This window comes from Anomalospiza imberbis, chromosome 19, assembly GCF_031753505.1.
Source record: "Anomalospiza imberbis isolate Cuckoo-Finch-1a 21T00152 chromosome 19, ASM3175350v1, whole genome shotgun sequence".
NCBI classification, from domain to species: domain Eukaryota; kingdom Metazoa; phylum Chordata; class Aves; order Passeriformes; family Viduidae; genus Anomalospiza; species Anomalospiza imberbis.
In genome coordinates, this window is record NC_089699.1 from 11,055,288 (window position 1) to 11,077,518 (window position 22,231).

Below are 22,231 nucleotides of genomic sequence, written 5' to 3' on the forward strand. Positions count from 1 at the left end.
CCTTCAGAAAAAAAAAAAAAAAAAAAGAAAAAAAAAAAGGCCGTATTTTATCTGTGATAAGGCCTGAAAGAAAACTATCTAGGCATTAAGGTTTGAGTTGTCAGGCAGAAGGGTGGGGTTCGTGCAGGATATTCTTTGAATTGCCCTGAGTGAAGTCAAATGTTTGCCTGCAATTTAAGAACCACTGTTCCTCTATGTTTGCAAATAGAGACCTTCGAGCCAGGGCTGTATTTTAAGTTGCAGGAGGGCACAGAGCAGAGCAAGCCTGTGATGTCTGGATTACAGATATGTGTAATCAGGGACAGGTTGGAGTCAGATGGTGCCTGGGATCTTCTCTGTTGTTCAGTACAGACCTTTCACAGAATGCTGGACGTGCTTGTGTTAGAGCCTTGCACCCTTAGAGAGGGCTGAACCCCACAGGAGTGGAGCAGTGAGTGTGTGCCCAGCTTGCAGGCACTTTTCCCTCCGCTCTTGGCTCCATCTGCAGATGGCAAATGCCAAGCTCGGGCTGTGCTCCGTGCCAGCTCCTGCTCCAGGCCAGCTCTTCAGCACTCAGAGGCAAACCAGACAGGGAAGGGAAGGGAATGTGCTTCTCCTTCCCACTGCTGGCCTACTTGAGAAAATCCTTCCAGCTCCTGCTGATTTCATCACTTCCCTTCCTGAGGACCCAAAAGTGCCAGGTCCCAGAGCAGGGGGGAAGAGGAGAGGAGAGCCTGGAAGAGGCTGCAGGATGGCCGGTGCTGGCCCACAGGTGAGGACACACCTCTGAGGCTTTGGCTCCTTGCCACATTTCGAGTGACAATCCAGTCAAAGGTAGATTGGTGGCACCTGCGTGACTTTCCCAAAGCACTTTGCTGTCTCCTTTTGCCAGTGTGATTCTTGCTTGGTTAGAGGGGTTTCTCTAGGGGAGCATGTGAGAAGAAGGAGAGTCTATGTGATGGTACTGCCAGGAGGGTTACAACTGCTCAGATCCCAAAGAGGGGAGTGTCTGATTGCTGGGATAGGGAAACCCTTCCTTGCTGAAGGCAGAATACCTCTGTCAGGTCCCATCGCCAGCCCGGGCGTTTGTGTGAAACGTGGTGTGAGCCAGTAGCAGTGTGGAAAAGAAATCATGTGGCTGCAGACTGAAGAAAATGAGCCAGGGTGATGCTGGTCTGGGGACAGCTTCCCCTTCCCAACTCACGGGTTTTGGATTCATGGCATATTTCTTTAGCACTGAAGAATCAAAATATTTCCAAGACATTGCTTGGTAGATTTGATTTTGAATAACGTTCCTGAATTTTATTTGGATCTCGGTGGCCTGTCAGTCGATGAGGCTTAGGCTGTTGGGTTTTCCCTTCTGTGGCAGTAGGCAATAGGCCTTTGTTCTTTGTGTCCTTTGGGAGAAAGTCCTTCACAGTGTCCCTGATGTCCATGTGGATGGATGATGTGCCCACATTTGTAGGATTTCAGTATTCTCCCGATACAGATTTGTTAGTGACACCATTTATAGGTCCAGGACTGGAGTTGTAACTCCTAGATCATGCCTGATAGAGCTGTGATTCATTATTATTATTATTATTATTTTAAATACAAAGCATCCCACCTGACCAAGGCTTTGGAGTCCTGCTCAGGCAGTTACTGTGCAGAACTTGGCCAGTGGTGGGCAGATGTCAGCCCATGGAGTAATGCCCACTGCTCCAGGTGGGATTCTGAGGAGCAAATACCACCTGCACTGTCCAATCTGCTGAAAGGGTCAGTCCTGGATGGCTGGAGGCAGGGCAGGATCTCTTCCCATCCTTTTCCTGGTGAAATCCAATGAAAGAAAATGGTAACATTCCAGTTCTTGCAACTGGTTTGAATCTCTATAAATGCACTTCGCTTTTTTTTTTTTCTTTTCCCGTTCCAAGTATGGAATTTCCTCAAACTATAAAATTTGAAAGCAGATTTGATTCAACAAAATCTCTCTGCATGATAACTTTTGAAGTATGTTGAGGAACTCAATTTAAAACACTTTAATTCAATCAGCAGGCTGTAGGAACTAATCTATAGGGGCCCAAAGGCCTGCTAAAATTAGTCATGGTTTTATGTTGTTGGAAAAAAACTCTTTAGGGGTGGCTCTGTTGTTACAAAGAACAGGACTTTTGAGTATATGACTGTTGGTAGGGTTAAATTCAAATATGCAAGTGCAGTAGTTTGAAGAATAAATTCCAGAAGCTGTTCAAGGCTCAGCTGCATTACAGAGAAACGATCAGGTTGGGTTAGGCAGAACTGCCGTGGACTGAAACATCTGGAATAATATCACATTTCCCCAAAGTGGAATTTTCTTTAAGAGCAGCAGCAATTGCTGATATTTGAGAGGGTGGAGCCAGCAGTAACCTACAAATGGCTGGAAAATGAATTAAGAATTTGTAGAGTGAAATATTGAGACTTTGTCAGGAATCATGATTTTGATTATGATCTCGTGTATAAAGCATCAGCTAATTCTGAGAACCGGGGCTTTCCAGGCTGCAGGGATTGGTTGGGCAGTTTCTGCCGCAGCCAGAACTCGGCTCCTTGGCACTTGGCTTTTTAGTCTTTTGATGAATTCCAGTGAAACAAGTTGTGGCAAACTGATTTAGAGCTTTGGAGCCAGAATATGCATGAAAAATCTTGTATGAAATGAGAGATTGTTTCATAAAGAATTTGAATGTAGTTCAGTTAAAATACACTTGATTTAAAACTGTAAATGCTATTCTGATTTTTTAACGAAAGATAAAGGTTTCCTCAATTCCTGCATTATGGGTGTATTTTAATCTTGAAAGATGCTATAAAAGACTTGAAGTCTCAGTTGCATATTAAAGTACTTTTTATTAAAAAATCTGCTTTGACTACAGAGATATTTTGTATAATTGTGACTTCATCTGTTAATTTCGAAGGAAGTATTTCTGGAGAAGAAAAACATTTCCATGCGAATAACAGTTGTACAGAACAAGAAAGAGAAAGGTGCTTAATCACATTTTAATTTACCTTGGACCGTAACACCAAAAAAATAATGTCATTTGGAAAAATACTCTAATCAGATATTTACAGTATCCATTTTTTCCATCTTGTGGATTAATCAGCTATACAGTTAATGGTTTACATCAAGCTGTCAGTACGTTAAGAATGTGTGCTTCTGTACACACCCCAAAACCAGCCTGAATCCACATTTTAGAAACAACCTAAATGAAGTGTGCTTTTAAACAATTTCACTGAACAATAACATTCAACTGAGTAACTTAAGCCGAATTTCTTAAATCTGAGTCAGTAAAGAGCTCCCAAAATGTCATGCACAATAGATTGTAACAAAGGAGCAGAACTTCCCCGAATCTTTGCACAGTGTTTGTTACTGCAACTCAAAGTGCTACTTTGAGATTAGAATTACTTTACTCCAAGCCCCAGCCTAAATTTAGCTCCAGGATTCACATACTGCACTCGCTTCATTGGAAGAGCTTGGTTTTCTTGCAGCATATTTGAGCTAGTTTTGCATCTCCTTGGGGAATAAATTACAGCCTGAATGAGAACATTCACACGTATTTATGGCATTAATGCTCTGTGCAGTTGGAGGGGCTGTGTATAGTCAGCCTTTTAAACTAATGCTACCTCTAGCCCCCTTCCAGGGCTTCATTTAATTTTTGTATCAATGGCCATCAAGGGCAGTGAGAAACAATGAAACATTTTTTCTTCTGACAATGTTTCTTTGCAAACATAGCAATCAGTTTCTCACTTTAGAATTTCTATCAGAGTGAACTCTTTCCCCTCTGCAGCCCAGCCCCATGTAACTGTACTTGTATAGCGAGTTGTTTCACATGCCCCAAATAAAAATGCAATAAATCCAGAGTAAGAAAAATGCTTATGAGCCAGTTTAAGGTGTTACGTAATACTAGTTACATAAAGTTTTGGATGTCTTTATACTTTTATGGTATTATTGCCTTCAAAAAGAACACAAACTGCAATTTAATTTCAAAACATTTGATAGTAGTTTTGTCTTAAAATGCATAATTTGGCTTGTAGATGTGGCTACATCACAGAATGAAATTACAGCTCTCCAAAGAAACAGCAGGTGTGCCCAGTGCTAAATAAAACATCTCCTGTAAGCCAGCAGAGATCTCCTGATCTGCACCAGCCCAGGATTTATCCCATGCTCTAATTTTGGTGACGGGTAATGTTTTCAGACAGTCACGAGCACACTATCATTTTATAGCACTATGCTCAGAACTGTTGGGAAATTCTGATACTTGCAAACCTTCTATAACTTTGAAGTGTGTTTTCCAAACAGAACTGTTTTGTAACTGGTCAGCTATCAGTATTACATCAATTCCAGATTACAGTCAGTTGTTTGCAGGCAGCAATCAGGGTTTCAGTGCTTAAAAATACATCTAAAGAGGCTGTTGCAAAGCACAGTATGAGCTGTGCTGTAGGGTGGTGTGGATGGGATTATAGCCCCTGAAGCTCTGACCTGGTGGGCTGTAAACATAAGGGTTTCTTTAAAAGCTGTGGTCAGGATCTTGCCTCTCTTGCCTGTGACACAGACCTGTGCCTCTCTTGCCTGTGGCCTGTGCAGTGCACAGGACGTGAACGGAATCAGTCACCAGGCTGAGCTCTTCCTCTCCTGTCGCCTGTCCTGCTTGAGTAAATTCACACCCGGAAGGAAACACTTTAGTCCGGGTGAAAGAAAGGTAGTACATCCCAATACAGCTTCCAGAAACAGTCTCCCACCTGAATGACTTCCACAGCAACCAAAGATTTTACTTTTAATGAAATTTGCTAGTACTTCACTATTTGAGGCACAGCTTTGAATGTAAGCAGCGCTGCTGAGTTATTACCTGACAGTCAGAAGCCTCTTGTTCATTAAAAGTATTTTTAAAGGGATAGAATTTCCCCTTTTGCCAAGAATTTCTTGTGCCTTATGCAGTACTGAAGGGCAGTCATGAACCTGGACACTCACAGAGCATTAACTGGTAACATCTCATTCTCACTGAAGTATCTCAGTAGAAGTATTTGGCAAAATAATTCCTCATTCTCGCAGTATGGAATTCAGTTAACTTCATCAGTCTGAACAGTGGGTCCTTGGTCTGGACTTCCCCTCAAGGCAGAGGAAAGGGGAGATGGCTCCAGGGTCAGGGTGTCTCACTGAGCAAGGTAATACTTGAGGCTGGGAGACAGCTCTTACCTCCCTGATCAGGAGCTTGGTACAATCAGTTTTGAGTCACAGATGTGAAGGCTCCCCAGCCACTGATGAAAATTGAAAGGTTTTTTAACCATGTATTTCAGTTAACTCTTACATTTGCTTGATGGCTTTGGTATGAGAGGTCTAAAACCTTGTAGATGAGAAGCTCCTCCTGTAGCAGGAGACTGGTGGTTGGGCACTGAACACCTGCAGGCACCAGCACCAGGGTGTGCCTGCAGCATCCAGCTGTTCTGAATGTTGCTGTGACTTTCTTTTGATCTCTATGGCAAGTGAATTGGGTTTCTTTAACCTATTCTTATGGCTCTAAACTAGTAGCAATTTTAAGGACACCTAGCTCAGCTTCATGTTGCCAAATCCTGTCTAGTTTAATTAATGACATTCAGCAAATGACGGGGGGTTGTCCTGTGAGTTGCTGCTGTAAGGAGCTTCTGGATATATAGAGTTGGACCCCAAAACCAGTGGGCATTATCCACAGTAACCAGTGGTTATGAACCTGTACCTGGCAATCTGCTCCCTTTGAAAAAAAACATTTCAGAGTTACCCCTGAGAAGTAATGCTGAAATGAGAGGGAAAAGTCATGTGAATTCTCCCACACCTGCAGCACTAAGTCTGGGATCCCTAGTAATGTAAATTTCATTTTCTGTGCAAGATTTTACTGCATTTAGTACCAAAAAAAAAAAAAAAAGCTTAAACTTACAACAAAAGACCAACATCTTAAGCAGAGAGCAATATAGTTTAAAAGCTCGAGGTCAATGTATTAGTGCTTCAAGAAGAGTGAGTGCACCTGGGCTTGGCCAGCTGTCTCTCTGGGAACTGTGGGTTTTTTTCTCTTCTCTGTTGTGCCCCAGTATCCAAAATAGACACTTTTCATGAATGCGCTGGCAAGGAACAGCATGTGATGGGATTAGAGATGAGGCGAAGCCAAAACACTTATCAATTATTGTATCTGTTTACTTCCTCAAAGAAGGCTCTCTTCAGAGGCACGTGCCTCCTCGCTTGTAACCAAACCCTCTGTGCTCTCCCTTCCTTGTTGAAAATTGATTTGCACATGCTTTGCTCCAGTGGAAGTCTCTTGGCTTGTCCCTATGAAATGTCACTGCTGGTGGGTGTAGCTGGGCGTGGGTGTTCCCTGCCCTTGGGATGCTGGCACTGCACACGGGTCACACGCCTGCCTCGAGAAGTGGCTCTCTCCGGTCCCTCAAGGCTCCCCAAGTGCCACAAAAAGTGCAGTTGTGTCTTTAAAAAAAAGAAAGTGGAGCTTTCAGGTCCCAGTCTTCTCTACTTGCTCCTCCCTAGGGAATGGGCACAATTTGACCTTCCTATATTATTATGAACTAGGAATAAGCCTTTGCTGGAAAGGTGGAAAAGCACAGTGAAAAAAATCCCCAGGATCATGTAAGCTGTGGCTAATGAAATGTGGATTTACGTGACCACCCATAGCTGATGCACATTTTATGCTTGACTTCTCCCATGCGATGAGTCCACTGCTAGCAGGGGCAATAGTTTCAATTATATGCTCCATATTTTTTTTTAGGACTTTGTACACTGCCCAGGCATAAGGGAACTAATCCACAAAGTGTGCAAATGAAATGAATTTAGGTTCTTACCTGAAGCAGTATCCAGGCAAAGTAAAAAAACCGAACCATATGCTTTTTAAAAGCTTGAAAATGACAATAATTAGCTCATGTTTTAATGCTAATACATTGTGATCATATACATAGTATTGTAATGCTCATAATAATAAACTGTATTGGTGCAAAAATGGGGAGAGTAAGTCCAAATTTGTAATTTTTAAAAAAGTCGGAAACTGGACTTTGTGTGAATTCTTTGGGGTGTATGAGCACAGGAGTATTCTTACATTCTTTCCACTTATTTGACCTCAAAGAACTGGTAAATGGAGAGCACCAGAACACCTGACAGATCTACTTAAAGCTCCAGGTCAGTAGCATGCTTAAGCACATGCTTAACTTAAAGCATACAATTAATCACATCCCTTGTCCACAGTGTAATTAAACTTGTGCTTATGTACTTTGTACAGCACAGTACCTGCCTGCAGGCGTTCTCTGAATAATACTGTGCCTGAGAAAGTGGTGAATCAGAAAGTGATTTTTGGCTGGAGTTCGAAAATGAGCTTAAAAGAGTGAGTTAGGCACCCAGAACTTGTTAGATTTGAATAGCTATGGAAAAGCTGGTCTTGTCAGCAAAGCCGAGTAAGTAGTAAGGTGTGGCCATTTACTTTATGGTAATGCCTCAGTTTTGTTTAAAGTGGAATGTTTTTAAAAACCCTTTTGCTTGGTAATTCCCTGCTGCTCTCCTATAATTCTTTGCTTCCCTCAGTGCTGGGCAGAACAGCAGAGCCCAGGCGGGGCAGCCTCTTGCTGACAGCTTCTCTCTTAACTCACTAGTTGGGGTTTAGGTGGGTTGAGCACTGGGGGCCAGCACTGGCAGGTCGAGGCCAGCGGCGTGGCTGCTTTTCCTGTCATTGATCAGTCTGGGCAGGGCTCTGTGGGAACACACTCCTCTGGAGCCAGCAGGCATACGGGCACTGCTGGTCATTATCCGTACCCTCCCATTCTTCTCTAGCTGCTCCAGCACTGCTGAGGCCAGAACCTTGGGTTCCAGCTGCACTACTGAACCCACCAGCCAATGGTACTGAGAGTGGTCCTGGGCAGAACTGTGACCTGGGCCTCCTCCAGCCAGTCCTGGACATTGTCTGAAACTCAGCATGAGCGATGGACCGTTATCAAGAGGTTGTTCCAATGTGTCCCCTTTCCCCTCTTCTTTTGGAGACTTTAACAGGACAGCAGTGGCCAGACTGGGCTGCTTGGCCATGCCCTGGTTAATTTGCTAGGAATCATGGAGCCCCTTCCAGCTGCAGCTCCTCCCCTGGCATTTTTCTCCTACTGTTTGACTGTTCTCCCTTCCTGTCCCTGTCCTGGTGCCGGCCAGTTTGATGTGTCACTCATCACACCATCGAGCTCCCGCCTGAGCTGCTCTGGGTGTGTTTTGCCCACACATGGGCGATTTGACCAGGCAGCACTGCTATCTTCTTTGCCAGCCTGAGCCAGGTCATGGTCTGTTGCCCCTCAATGTAATGTGGCAGCCTCTAGTAGCTTGTTGATGACTAATTGTTTTATTTTATATACTTAAAGTCAGCTGCTTTAATGTGCTTGTTCTCCAAGGTTCTGTGTATAAATGCTAGTGAGGTCACCATGCTGAGGCAAACCAGGGCAGCATCAAAAGCTCCTCTTTGAAATATTGGCACCTGGGTATCTGAATGGTGGGAGGCTCATTTGCAAAGCAGCCTCTATGGAAAGACTGCGCAATGTGTTTGATTATCCAACCTTGCCATTTTCAAAGGGACCCAGTCAAGATGAACAGAGCCTAGATGTACCATCTCCTAAAAGTAACTCTGGCTTTCAAGTTCCTCTGCTGATGTTGGGAGTGGGAGAAAAAAAAGTGATGCTCCAAAATGAGGACTGTAAAGAGAGAGGAGATGTCAAATGCACATGGTCAAACCCACCTCTTGTCAGCCCTGGAGGATGGTGCTCTTCCAGTAGTGCTCCAGTGTTCCTGCCCTTTTGGATCCCAGGCAGCTTCCCCCAGCACTGGCTCTCCTGGCCAGGAGCTCAGCTGGGCAGCTCTGCTGGAGACAGTGAAAATGGGGACATGGTCTGTTCCTTGGCAAAGTGCGACACTTCCTGAATTCTCCTAATGTGTGTATTTTAATTTTTTGTGGGTGAGGGACAGGGGCAGAACTGGCCAGGATGGATTACGGTTCTCACTGTGTATTCCTTTTGTGCTGTACAGTTAATACTTTCTTGGGGACTGCTCCTGTAATTTTCAAGATGGTGATCAGCCTGATCTCGCTTTTGAGAGAAAAAATCAGAGCCACGCCTTGTTCCAGAAAGCAAACCCCACATGTAATGGTTTCTGGAAGTTTTGCCAGTGTTTCTCCAAAGCAGCTCATTAATTTCAGGGCCATGCTGATACGGGTTGCTCCCTTGGTGTTGTGTCCACTGGCTCATGCACCTCGAGTCAGCTCCAGGTTTGGGAAGTGTACAGAGTCCTCAGAGCCTTGGTGTACTTTCAGCTGCTCTGAAGGCAGCCCTTTCGTCTTTTCCAAGCTATGTAGATCCAGCACTGCTGCCATCTAAACCCGGAGGCTGAAGCTCTTGTCTGGGCACAGCAGGATCAGCAGCTGCTGTTTAAAAGGCTCAGAATCTCTCCTGTGAGTGGGTGTTACTCACTTGGTAATACCAGTCCATTCCAGCTGAGGATCTGTCCCTTTGTTTTGTATGGGACAATTTGTTTTCAATTTTTGTTTCTGAAAGGAAACTGTCAAGACAAAATTCACACTTAAAAAAAATTAAGGGAAACAGCCTTTTGTCCATTTCTAACAATCCCCTTCCATGACTAAAGCTGGAAGAATTCTAGAAACTGCAATTATTTTCTACCTTCACTTTGGCTTTGTTCTGCTCTTGCATTTTCTAAGTTTCAGATACAGCACAACAAAAATAATTTGAGTTAACATCAGTGTAACCTAGAGATGTGTGCTTTGATCATCAGAATCTGATTGTGCTTTATCTAGAAGTGGGACGGGGGCAGCAGGGAGCCAAGAGCAGCTTAGGCAATATTCACTCTTCTTGTAGTGCACAACCTGGTGCTGGCTTTGCAATGCAAGAGGAAGCATGCAAAACCTCTGTGGAGGGTGTTCCCCTTCAGCACATATCCATCTTCACTCAATTCTGCCAATGACCCAATGCCAGTAATTTAAAATTGGGGGTGAAACAGCCTGCCCAGGCTGCAACAACTCCAGTTACTGCCTTTCAGTGCTCTGGGTCTGCTCTGCCTGCTCGTGGTGGGGTCCTGGCTGCCGGGGAGGTTGTGCTCTCCCTGGGGCAGGGGCTCATCAGCTTTTCTTCTGTAGTGGTACAGCAGCCAGTGCTGCAGGGACCTGGTCCTGCCTGGGGCTCCCCTCAGCTAGAAAGAGTTGTTTATTGTCAATCCAAGGAGAAGAAAATAAAAACAAAAAACTTTTGCAAATAATAACAACATGCATCTCATTTTCATTTTAATCCTAAAAGCTACTTGATGCTCATTCTGAAGGAATTGATTCCCTAAATGAATGAAGCAGCCAGGAGTGCTGCTTTCAATGTGGGACTGCTGATGCTTTGACTCATGCCCTGCTTCTCGCGGGCTCTGGCTTTTATGCTTCATTTAGGACACCAACATCATTAGCATTTAGAGGGCTGCTGCCTTTTTTTATTATTATTATTGTTAAATTGCTGTTGTAACTTTCTCAAAGATGCAAATAATATTTGGATCTGAATCATGGCTCATGTTTTATTACCATATCAGGGCATAGGGTTTGCTTTCAGTTGACTTACAGAAGAAATTGTAAATGAAAATAAGGTGTGGCTCTGTGCAGTTCTGAGTGGGTCTCTGGGTTTTTTGGATGCCAGATTGTCTGTTACCATGGAGTGCCATCCCATGTGGGATGGGTGAGGATATTTGTCTTGTGTTGCACAGGGCTGGGACCTTTGTGACTCCCCAAGCATCCCTGGTCACACCAGCTGCGTGTATGTCCCAGGAGATGGCTTGTGTGAATGGCAGCACCTGCAATCATGATGCTGGCAAAGGGTCCCTTGCTGAGGCACCAATGTGATGCTTTTTCTACAAGGGGAAAGAAAAGAAGAAAAGCCCTGAGAGTGCTGAGGGGTTCCCTGCTTTGACACAAACTCTCCTGGAAGTCCTTGAGCATGTCACAAAGTCCTTCTCAAGGGACTTGTTCCAGAAAGCAAACCCCACATGTAATGGGGACACTTGCAAGCCCATTATGGGATGGGAACACCTCAGCTCTCTACAGGCAGAATTCATGGGGAAACAACAGCAGAATTGTGGGAATCTGCCTGTAGTTTCTGTTGAGTCCACTGCCATCAAAATACTGATCAATTGAAATGAAAGTATTACTTCTTGCCTTAGGAACTTGCAAGGCTGGGACTTGTGAATGAGGGTTGTAAATTCCCAGCCAAATACTTAGCCCTTTTTAGTTGGAAATGTATAGATCTTCTCCAGATATTACTTTAGCTGAAAGTTGTTAAGAAATCAGAAGTAATTCCCTAAAATTCTCAGCCTTTTAATAAATAAAAGGCAACTGCTGCTGCAGATGGGTGTGAACTTTCCTACTGGGACGTGAGTGCTGTGAGTCCCCAGGGGAGCTCCAAGTGCCCCTGGGGTTGCAGGGTATGACCCAGTGTGGGATGTGTGGGGCCAGTCAGCCCTGTGGTCTCCACTTCTCCTGGCCAAAGACCACTGCTCACATGGGTGCCAGAACAAGGAGTACCCACAGAACAAGGTAATCCTGCCTTTTGCCCCTCTGGCTGGGGTGTTCCAGGGCTGCCTGCAGCGAGCTGTGCCAGGCTCCGTTTGGTGGCATCCTTGCGAGTGACAGAGGAGCCATCTGGCATTCCGCTGAAACTCAGCACGACGTTCACTTAGGAGGAGCCCACAGGCATGGCAAAGCAGTTGCACACCTTCCCCTGCCATGTGGGCTGGGTGCTGGGGCTGGGGCACTTCTGGGCACATCAGCAGAGCCGTGTGTGCCACACTGGAGAGAATGGACCCTGTCAGACCCTGCCCTCCTGGGGACCGGCTGAGCGGCAGCAAGAAAAATGAGGGACTTTCAGGGGCAGCTGTGTTTTACTAACCCAGTCATAATGCCCCTAAAAATCCTTATTGTTCTTGCAATAGTCAACTGTGGCACGGGGAGGCCTGAAGGAGAGCTCGAGGGCAGACGGCCCTCGGGAAGGAGGGCTGGCAGGTCGGAGCAGGGTGTCAGCCTGGGGCCAGTGTTTCTGTTGGAGCAGAACTACAAGGATGTGGTGTTGTGACCTGTGGTGTGGAGCATGTGCTTCTTATGATGCTCAGGGCATGAGAACTGGAGCACAAAGACGGAGAAATTAAACAAGCCAAGTGCTTTTACTCCCTGTTGTGTCTGTCTGACGTTTCCCCCCACCAGAAATAAATGCAACTAAAGAGATGCACCCCAAGCCCACAGAAAGAGCCCTTACCCAAACCATTCATCCCCACAGAAAGAGCCCTTACCCAAACCATTCATCCCCTCCCAGTTCTGTTTTACCCTTCTTTCAGCAAACTCATTGCAGGCCTCTGGTCATCCACAGCATCCTTCTCTGAGCTTTATTCTTGCTCTCATATTTCAGATCAGACCATGATGAAGTAATTGTGTGCAAAGAAGCAATTTGTTAGACAGAACCATAATATTCAATTATTTGCCATCTTCATGCATTCTAATACTTTATTTCCATTTCTGAGAGCTTCTGTATGCTGAGTAAAAGTTTTTATTTTCATTGAACTCTGCAGCAATGTTCAAAGCTTTTATCCTTTAATAACTCTAGGGGTATGGATAGACAAATTAATGGCTTCCTGGCCCCACAGCAGCAGCAGTCCTTTCACATTGTCTGTGTGGATTACTTATTCATTACCTTTCTGAAAAGGCTTTAGCATTTTTGTCAATGAATTGATATGATTATCAACTAATTCTGCTTTATATGCCCATGCCAATAGATTAAGAGTGCATGCTTTTTTTTTAACTGGGTTTTATGGCTCTGGAGCAAGATTTACTTATTTGTTATTTGTCATTCTCAGGAGCATTTCAACTGCTTTTCTTAAAGCTGAATTCTTTATAAAGGAGAAGTGACTAGAAACCCTGAGCTGAGTCCCAGGTCTTGCTTAACTTTGTAAAGCACACTGACACACTGAGGCTGCTCCTCTTAAGGTATGGTATGAACCAGGAGCTGATCCCGTGGCTGTGGAATGAGTGTTCACATGGAGTCATCCTGCTGTAGCTATTGCAGCTGCTGTGTAAGCAAGTCCTAAAGGACAGTCCTTGTCCCAGTGACTGTGTGACAGATAAGGCAGACAATGGGCACAAGGAAGGCACCACTATCAGTGAAGGATGGGTACTGTTCAACCCGAAGGGAACAAAGAAACCTGGGCTGCTCAAGGCCCCACAGAACTGTCCAGGAGTGTCCTTTGTGCCAGCTGATTCCAGGAATGTGACACTTTTGGAACTGTTTGTGTCAGGACTTCCTGCTTTGACACCTTTGATTTCTGAGACTGCCTCATCATAGGAAACCCCAGATCTGCTGCTCCTCTCCACAAGGACTTCTGTATGCAGCAACTCTCTGTCTTCTTTGGATACTGAAACGAGATGAAAGGGCTTGCATGTTTCCTTGGCAAGATGGGTGGATGGAATTAGCTTAATCTGTTTCTGATTCTGACACCTACAAGTCAACTGACCCAATCACCTCTTCTGCTAACAGGCTGCAAAGCAACACTCTACTACTGTGGAATATTCTTCGTGATGAAAACAGGAGGATCAGGAATGGAGATTTGTAACTTTTTTGGATGAGTTTCTGTTACAATTTTTATCTTTAGTATCAACACTTTAAAGAAGGATGTTAATATGTTAAAATAAACACATTTTTTTGCCCTGAAATACTGAAATATGCCTCCCCAGCCTCTTCCTACCTCAGCTCTGCTACTGTGAAGAGAACCCACCCATGGATTTTAAGGTCAGAAGGACAAGTCAGAACTTCTAACAGAGGATGAGCACAGAACAGCTCCTGCAGTTCATCCTGCAGCCCAGACCCTGATGAATTGATCTTTTTCTTACGTGCTGTGGGAACTCTGCCTATAGAAATGTCTAAGAAGCTGTTCCAGGGCTTTATAACCTTGTGTCTTGTCCCTTGTGGCAAGCTGCAAGTTGCCTGCTTATCCTGGCTTCCGTGGACAAAACCCTCCATGTGTGTGACTGCCCATGGGAAACAGGAGAGCACCATGGTTTGGTGGTGTTTTTGTCAGATCTGTTCCCAGACAGCTCCCCCAGTTGCCACACTGCCTGTCAGAGGAAGACTGGTGCAGCAGAGGTCTGTAGGGTCACTTGGGCTCACATGCAGGTTCCCTTGTGCACATCCTGCAGTGTGATCCAGCCCTGCTGGTCCCTCTTTAACACTTGAGGACATTGTCAGCAGACCAAAGTGCATTTCTTAGTGCCCACACCAAGCCACTAAGACTTCGAGAACAAATCTGACTATATTGAATTTTTTTTCTTTTTAAAGTTCAGTGCCACTTAACACCTCCAATGTAGCTTGGGAAAAAAGCAGAAATACCTAAAATAAAAGTGTTTTGAAAAGTATATGCAGGCAGTTATGGGTTTTTTTCAGACTCAGTCTCAGGTGATATCCTCACCTTCTACTGCTGTTAAGCACTGCCCCAGACTTCCTTCAGGTTGCCATCCTCAGTCTGTGCTAAGCATCATGAACATAAAGATAGATCCTGCTGAAATAAAACACCTTGGTCCTCACATGCACCCAATTTTTTCTCTGAAAAACAGGTAAGAGCAAATGAACTAAGCCTCAGCCACCAGTGATACTGCTTTGCCCATCCTTGGAAAGGTGCAGAGCATCTGGTTTGGTGACAGTGTTACCACTGCCCACAAAGAACTGACCTGAGGCAGCACAGAGCAAAGGGTGTAGGGTGAGATCCCAACAGGGAAAAGGGAAAAAAAAAAAGAAAAAGAAATTTCTCTTCAAGTACAAGTAATTCTGTGAATGCCTGCAAGGAGTCTCTCACTGCAGGGGAGGTTTGCTGAAATGCCTTGCACTGTTATCAGCTGCTCTCAGTGCACAGCTCCTGTCCAGAACAGTTTAATGTGGTACGTTCAATCCAACAGAAATTGTACGTCAGACACATATGTGGAATAAAATCAGAGCAGGAAATACATTTTGCAGGCAAATTTATTGATTTATTTTATTGAAGCCCTGTGGTACTTTGCTGTAGTTTCTGATGAATAAATAGCTGCTTCACAGAGGAAATACAGTTATTTAGGCAAACAGATTTGGCCATGTTTCACCAAGAGAACATTTGCTGGAGTTGGTGGGAAGGAAACTAAAATTTCTCCAGTGGGATGGCTGGGCCAACCTTCACACGAGCTGGACCCTGTTCTGGTGCCCAGTTTGTAGTGCCTGGGGTTCAAAGGCTGATACTTGGTACTTTTTAAAGAGAAAAGCCAAAACAATACCCCAGCAAAGTGAGCTGATATCCCTGGTTCCAAAGTTCAGCACACAAACTCATCAGCTGATCTAGAACAGCATGACTGTGCCTTTCTCTGATACATCAAGTTTGAAAAATTTGTTATGTTATTGGAGCAGGATTTGTCTTAACCTGGAAGCCCAACAGACAGAAAGTCCTCTTGTTACTGAGCTTGATGCTGCTTTATATGCAGCTTAAAAAAAAAAAAAAAAACCAAAACAAAAAACAAACAAACAAAAAAAACACCAAAAAAAAACCCCAAAAAAACCCCAAAACCGAGTTGTGATGTTCCAAGTAAATAATGTTGTCGGCTCTAATGATTTAAATCCCACATTACAACTGTAAAGAGTTCTCTTGGCTATTTGTTCTGCTGTCATGGGCCCATGACCTGCCTCAGTGTGACAAACACTGAAGGGGTCCCTGATGATTAATGTACCTGCAAAATGTTCCTTATATTTTAAAGCTGATATTCCTGTAAACTTTGCTTTTTCTTTCTGTCTGTAAACTCAGACTAGTTCTTTAAGCTCCATAGCAACATTCTCATAGACAAAAAATGCAGAGAAATTCAGAGTTGTAGCAATCCAGTTTGTAAATTAGAGTACTACTAAGCCCATGGAGCTGGGCATGATGCATTTAGTCTGCACTTAAAGAAGGCACCCCCAGACTCCTCAGGCTGCTCATCTGCCTGATGAGAGAAGCTGAGCTGTACAAGGACTCTGCTGTGCTTCTGAACCTGTGGAAGAACAATTTGTTTTCTCATTAAACCTCCTGTGACTTTTGCTTAGCGTTTTTAAAGGAAAAATTAAAGACTTACTGGTTTCTACAGCCTTCCCTTTACAAATATACTCCCAGTTCATCCACTTCTGATGAATCATTCACTTCTCTGACAACAGACTGACATCCTGAGTAGTGTCAGCACATACAAGAGGCATTTTCAATCATTACATAATAAAGTGCAACAGGGAAGGACTGATAATCCGGTAGGACCCGTGACATTTCCAGTGTGCAATTGCACAGGACAGGTTGGTACCACACTCAAGCCACAGCCCCATTACAGTATATTCTGATAGCTATGTCTGGTGCCATGGATCTTATGCTCCATGACAGGTGAGAAGCAAATCTATGGATCCCAGTGTGTGGACTTCCAAGTAGTTACAGCTTGCACTTAATTGGGGGAAAGGAAGCCAAAGGAAATCATGTGCATTGGAATCAAATACCATTTTTAGGAGTGTGTATTTCAACAGTGATTAAAATAGCCAGGACCAAGACACACTCATGATTAATGGTCTCTGTGAGCTGAGGGCATGTCTAACAGCCTCAGGCCCTCCTGAGAGACACCCATGAGGAGCAGGAACTGCTTGGTTAGGCTTTATCTTCCTTCATTGTGTGGATCAGCTTTATCATGTGGCTTGAATTACTCTCTCCTGTTTCTGGAGCCTGTGCTGTGTGTGAGCAGCTCCAGCCCAGCCTGCAGAAGAGGCACATCTCTGCATCCCGTTCCCATGGGGCCAGCCGCCGGCAGGCACTTCCTGAGCTCTGCCTGGCACGCTGAGCTGGTGCTACACTTGGAACAAGACCAACCAAATGATTATTTTAAAGTCACTCATTTTTTCTGACTCTATTCTCATTCACATTTTGTGACTTTGCTACTTCCTGAACCCCTGCATGTCCCTCTGGCCAGTTGTAGCTAAACCACTGAGCAGTGACTTCCCTAGTGGGTATAAGCAATTTCATGATGGACAAACCTGTGAGACACATGAAGGTGAGCTTGGAGGCCCACACTGTACCCTGTCTCTGTTATAGGGCACAGCTGGGTACCTCAGGACTGCTAAGCCCTGCTCAGTGAGGCTCCCTGGCCAGTCTCAGGGGGATATGGCAGCAGGGCTGGCACTCTCCAGTTCTCTGATTATTTTATGCCAGATGAGAAGCTCCCCAAGGCCCTCAGATCTCCTGGAGCAGCTGTGAGTCTCTCTGAGGGTGCTGGGGAGGGCTGAAACCCAAACAGGAGATGAGCTGGGGGCCGCTCCATGCTCCACCCTCGCTCCCTGTGTGGCAAAAAGCACAGGCTTAACCTCTGCGTGCCTCCCACCCCAGCTGAACCAGAGACAGGGAACTCTCCCTGTCTCAGTGGGTTTCTGCAGCACTTAATTGATTTGTGCTGCTAAACAGCCCCGCAGCAAATGAGTACAAGGTGTTAAAGAAGGATGCATTAGTGGGAAAGATCCAGCTGAAACAAAGCTTAGATAGAAACCATGTGTGTGCTGCGAGAGAACTCTCACCCCGTTCCCAGTGCCCGGCCCTGCACGGGGTGATTAATGCTTTACAGAAACCCTGGCTTGTTTTCAGGCCTCTGGCTTGTCCTGGAGCATCCCTACAGCCCCACTGTCCAGTGGGCATTGCTGCTTCAGAGCCCAACCAAGCAGCCAAGTGGCACCAAGGAATGCAGCTGCCCTGTTCCAGCAGCATGCAGACACCACTGCTTTGCCCATTAAGGATGTCTCTTCCTGCATAGAGACAACAATACAAGGCAGTGCTGTAAGAAAACTCGAAAAAGACACAAGTGAGGAACTTCTGGGAACTCCTCAGGTTTTGTTACCCGCTGCAGAGGAGGGTGAAAACTTTTGGCTACAAAAATATTATAGTTTATGCTGTTAAACAAATCATCATTTGTCAACAGGTAGCTGAATTATGTCCAACTCTGCTGGCAGAGCCAGAACTGATTTTGTTCCCAATGCTATTGTATAGTTAACAGCTGGCAGCAAACTGGCAGTGAAGGCTGTGCTGGGCTGATAAATAATCCAACCAGCCTCGCAACAGAAGCGTCTCATGGAGCAACTGCAGCTCTGGCTGGAATGTGTGGAGTAAACACTTGTTAACAATCTATGCACAGGCGGAGAACTGCCTGATGAAAAGGTACTAGAAAAATGTTATTTAAATACGACACAGATTTCCTAGAGTTATCAAAAGAACAAACCAGGTTTTAGCTCTAAGAATACCAAACCACAGCAGCAAACCAGCAAATGTTAGCATTTCTCACTGACTGAAGCCAAGTCTGGTAATAATGAGTGAAATGTCCCAACCAGTTCTAAGATATGAAAGGCAAGCCAGAAAACCAACAGAGAGAAATATTTCTGTATTTGTTTCACAGCCCCCAAATTCTGCTGGAGAATTTTTCACTCTTCCAGATGTTTTCTGAGGGAGGGAAAGAGAGAGAGATGTTCTGATTTCAAATGTTGTGTTGATTCTAAGCCAATGAAACCACTCTGTACCGCCTGGGAGAAGGCAAGGTGACAAGTGACAATGCCCCATGAGGTTCATACAGTGATGTATCACTGCCCTGTGTTCTGTACTTAACACTGCTCTGGTTTTGTCTTTGCTTTGCAGATATTTTACTTTTATCATGGGTAAGACCAGGAATGTGTCTGAGAGAGAATGAGCACGGGGCTGCAAGCTTCATCTTAGTGAAAACAATATTTTGGCAGGAAATCTGCAGGAGATTAAATTAGGGGGCTAATGACTGAATAGTAAACATTTCAAATTTTGAGTTCCTTTAAAAAAGCAGCTACAAAAAAAAAGAAGAGTCTGACAAAATTAGCAGGTCCAAAAGCACTAGAGGAATCCACTAAGGGTCACTTGCTTTTTGGTGCAAATTTAAAAAGACTTTTTATTGTTATTTTTATTAGTAGCTGTATATGTCAACATGCTATTTCCTCAATGTGTTTTGAGTCCAGATTAGCCAAAGTTTTAGGTATTGGCAGACTTGCTACAATGGAAGGGAAATGCCAATGGAATAACTTTAAACATGATCCAATCCCTGATGATTCATTGGATGTGTTAAAATTTCCTTTGAGACCATGTAAGTAATGCAGGGACTGGAGTGCAGAGTGCCTGTGACTCAGCTCTCTGAGGCAGCAGGAGGATGTCAGAATTACTCACTGGGACAGGAGGAATCTCATTTATCTATTTATAGGCAAGGCTGAGATGAGCTTGAACCATTAAAGAGCTGAGTTTGCCAGTTCCCATAGGGGAGGAGGAGGGAAGGACCTCACTTTAGCTGTTGAAATCAAAGCTTCCTTTTTTCCCCCATTTCCAAAGCTGGTGACTGGCCAGTTACGCTTTCTCGTGCTCACACAGGCAGCACAGGGCTCCTCCTCCTTGTTAGAGGCCAGTGCCCACTTTGCCAAAATCCTGTCTGCTGCACGTTTCTAGGAACACAGGGCTCAGCATTACTGAGCCAGTCTCCCACTATCACAATCAATTACATCATATCATGCTTTTTGGCAGGCTATTCCAACACTTCGTTTTAAATTTCCAGCCCTAATATCATTTGTTCTTGTGCCAGCATCGTAATTTAGTTTAAATAATTCTCTTTTCTTCCTCTGATCTTTACCTATCAGATGTATTTACCAAAAACAATCCTATCTGCTCTAGTCTTTGTTTTGAGAAACTAAACAAATGAAGCTCTTCTAGTCTCCTCTTGTTCTAAACCCTCTGATCATCCTTAATGCCCTTCTCTGTACCTGCTAATCTTCCTTGAACATGAGTGAACCTGTATCTGCTAGGACTGTTTGCCTTTCCATATCAGATTGGTGGCTCACAGTTATCCCTCAGAGCAAGTAATTCTCTCTATGTGGTTTTTTTTACCATCCTGCTTTTGTCCTTCCCAAGTGAGTAATGTGATATTCTAGTGATTAATTTTTAACTGTCTGTCTTTATACTTTGTCTATTCTATCTCAAATTCTGTCATTAAGTTATTGCTGATTGATGTTCTGATCCTTCTCTGTATTAGCAAAGCCCGTGTCCTCAGCAAATTTCTTTATGACATTCCTACAGCTGTGCCAGTCACTAACAAAATAAGTAAGACTGGCTCAAGACTGATCCTTCAGGAGTTCCACTCACTGTCCAGCATTTCCCCTTCCCATAGAGCTCCCTGTCCTTGGCTTTAGCAGTTCTGCATTTGCCATCCACACTAATCCCCATCTTCTCAACTTCAACTACTAATTTCCCATGTGGTGTAATATCAGATTCTTGACTTATGTCTGGATAGAGTATATCACCTGTATTTCATTTGTCTTGGAAAAAAAAATCAGTCATCAAAGAGAAATATGAGGTTACACTGAGCTCCTTTAATGTGCCAGTTCTTTCCAAATCCTGAGGTGGAAATCTGCCAGGGCACCTTGATCTGAGCACATGGAATTCTTTAAGCTTTTCCTTCCGTCTTACATGTGATAATTTTCATTCCCTTAAGTATGTTCCTACTAGAAATCCCATCTTTGCCCCATTGTCCAATATGATCACCTCTACTGAAAATGTAGGTAAAGTGGTTTTAATTGATTTTGGACCATAAGTAGACTAGTCTAATCTCAATCCCATTCTCACTATATAATGACCATGTTTTTCCTCTTTTCCTCTTCTGTATTTATCTAACAAAACCTTCTGCCATCTTTCATTTCCTTTTCAAATTCTGATTCACAACTTTACTTTTGACATTTCTCATTCTACCCTTATATTTTCTGACCTCGGCAAATTAAAACGGGAAGACTGAGGCAAATAGTTCCTCCAGTCTTGCCCCAACACTCTTCTCTGCTGCTGCACTCCTGGCAAAGATGACAGAGTAGCTCATAAAGCAGGTCCAGAACTGCTGGACTGAACACGCCCTTGGCACAGGGGCTCAGCCCTGTGCAGGGTGATGGGCTCCAAAGGCAGGTGGTCATTCCCTGCAGTGCTTCTCCTACAGACCTCTGATTTCAGTCCCTGGCTGCACCTGAACTGAACACTCCATTGCTGCTCAGACCTTTGCCCATCCCTTGTCTGCTCTCACCAAACTCCTGCATGTGTTTGGGGCTGGTTTTGGAGTGATTCCCTTCAGGGTTTGTCCTCCTGCATGTTCCAGCTAGTTTTGGAATCCAGTTCCCATCACATTCACCTCCTCAAGTCTTCAGTACAGTTGATTCCACTCCTTTGTTCCCTTAATTTTTCAACGTTTGTCCTTTGAGAGATGAGTACTTTGGTGTGTGACTACAGACGGTGCTGGAGATTCAGCCCTAATGAGGTACCCTTAAAAACTCTTAACCAGAGTCTTCACAGGCTCTGGATAACTTAGAGCTCAGCACTTCAGAGACAATGAAAGAAATTCACTTGCCCTTCTCGTGTGTGTGAGACACTGTAACCGTTCTCAGGATGAACTAGCATTTTCATTTTATAGACAACTGAGACATAAAGATCACACTTCAGAACATACGGCACTCCATGAGGAGTTAGTTAAGTGCCTGAGGTGAAGAACAAAGCCTCCTAACCCCACTGAGATTGCTGCAGCAGCCAGACCTTGCCCACCTGAAAACGAGGTGCCTGTGCCAAGCGATTTGCTTTGAATTCTGTCTGGTTCTTGAAGAAAGCAAAGCTCACCCAGACCGTGGACTGATCTGTCCAAGACACGCAGCCAGGACAAGTAGCAGAGGCTTAGCTTAAACTGGCTGTACAGGGCCAATTCTAGAAAAGAGGAAACCAACACTCAAAACACACCATAAAAATGTACTGGTCATCCAAACCCCTTTTAAAATGACTGTCATGTAGGGTATCTGTACTCCAAGTGAGACTTGAGTCTCAGCAGGGGATCACCCACCCACTCACTGACTTTCCCCACTGCCATGAGAATCACTCCAGGATCCTGCCAGTGACACGTCCTTGCTTTCCCTGTTTTCTGAGCTGCAGAATGGCAGCAGCACAGCAATCGCTTCCCAAAACAGCACGAGAGACCTACCACAGCACTAAGGCCATGCTGCTGTCCCAAAAAGATGGAAGATGGATGGAACCTCTTCCACTGGCAAACTGATGCATGTTCCATCCCCGCAGAAGAGATGAAATAGCAGAGCAAAGCAAATTTCTCTCCTCTCCATTAATATCCTGTAAATACTCTGGAGGGGG

At 44.5% G+C, this 22,231-nt stretch overlaps 1 long non-coding RNA gene across 1 annotated transcript; it reads right to left on the reverse strand.

Annotated features, from left to right (window-relative positions):
• Positions 1 to 9,483: 9,483 nt before the first annotated feature.
• On the reverse strand, positions 9,484 to 11,137 carry LOC137485264 (uncharacterized). The gene is made up of 2 exons (XR_011005244.1): positions 11,003 to 11,137; positions 9,484 to 10,966 (listed from the first exon to the last, which is right to left on the reverse strand). It is a non-coding gene; the product is annotated as an uncharacterized lncRNA (long non-coding RNA).
• Between the last annotated feature and the right edge of the window lie 11,094 nt (positions 11,138 to 22,231).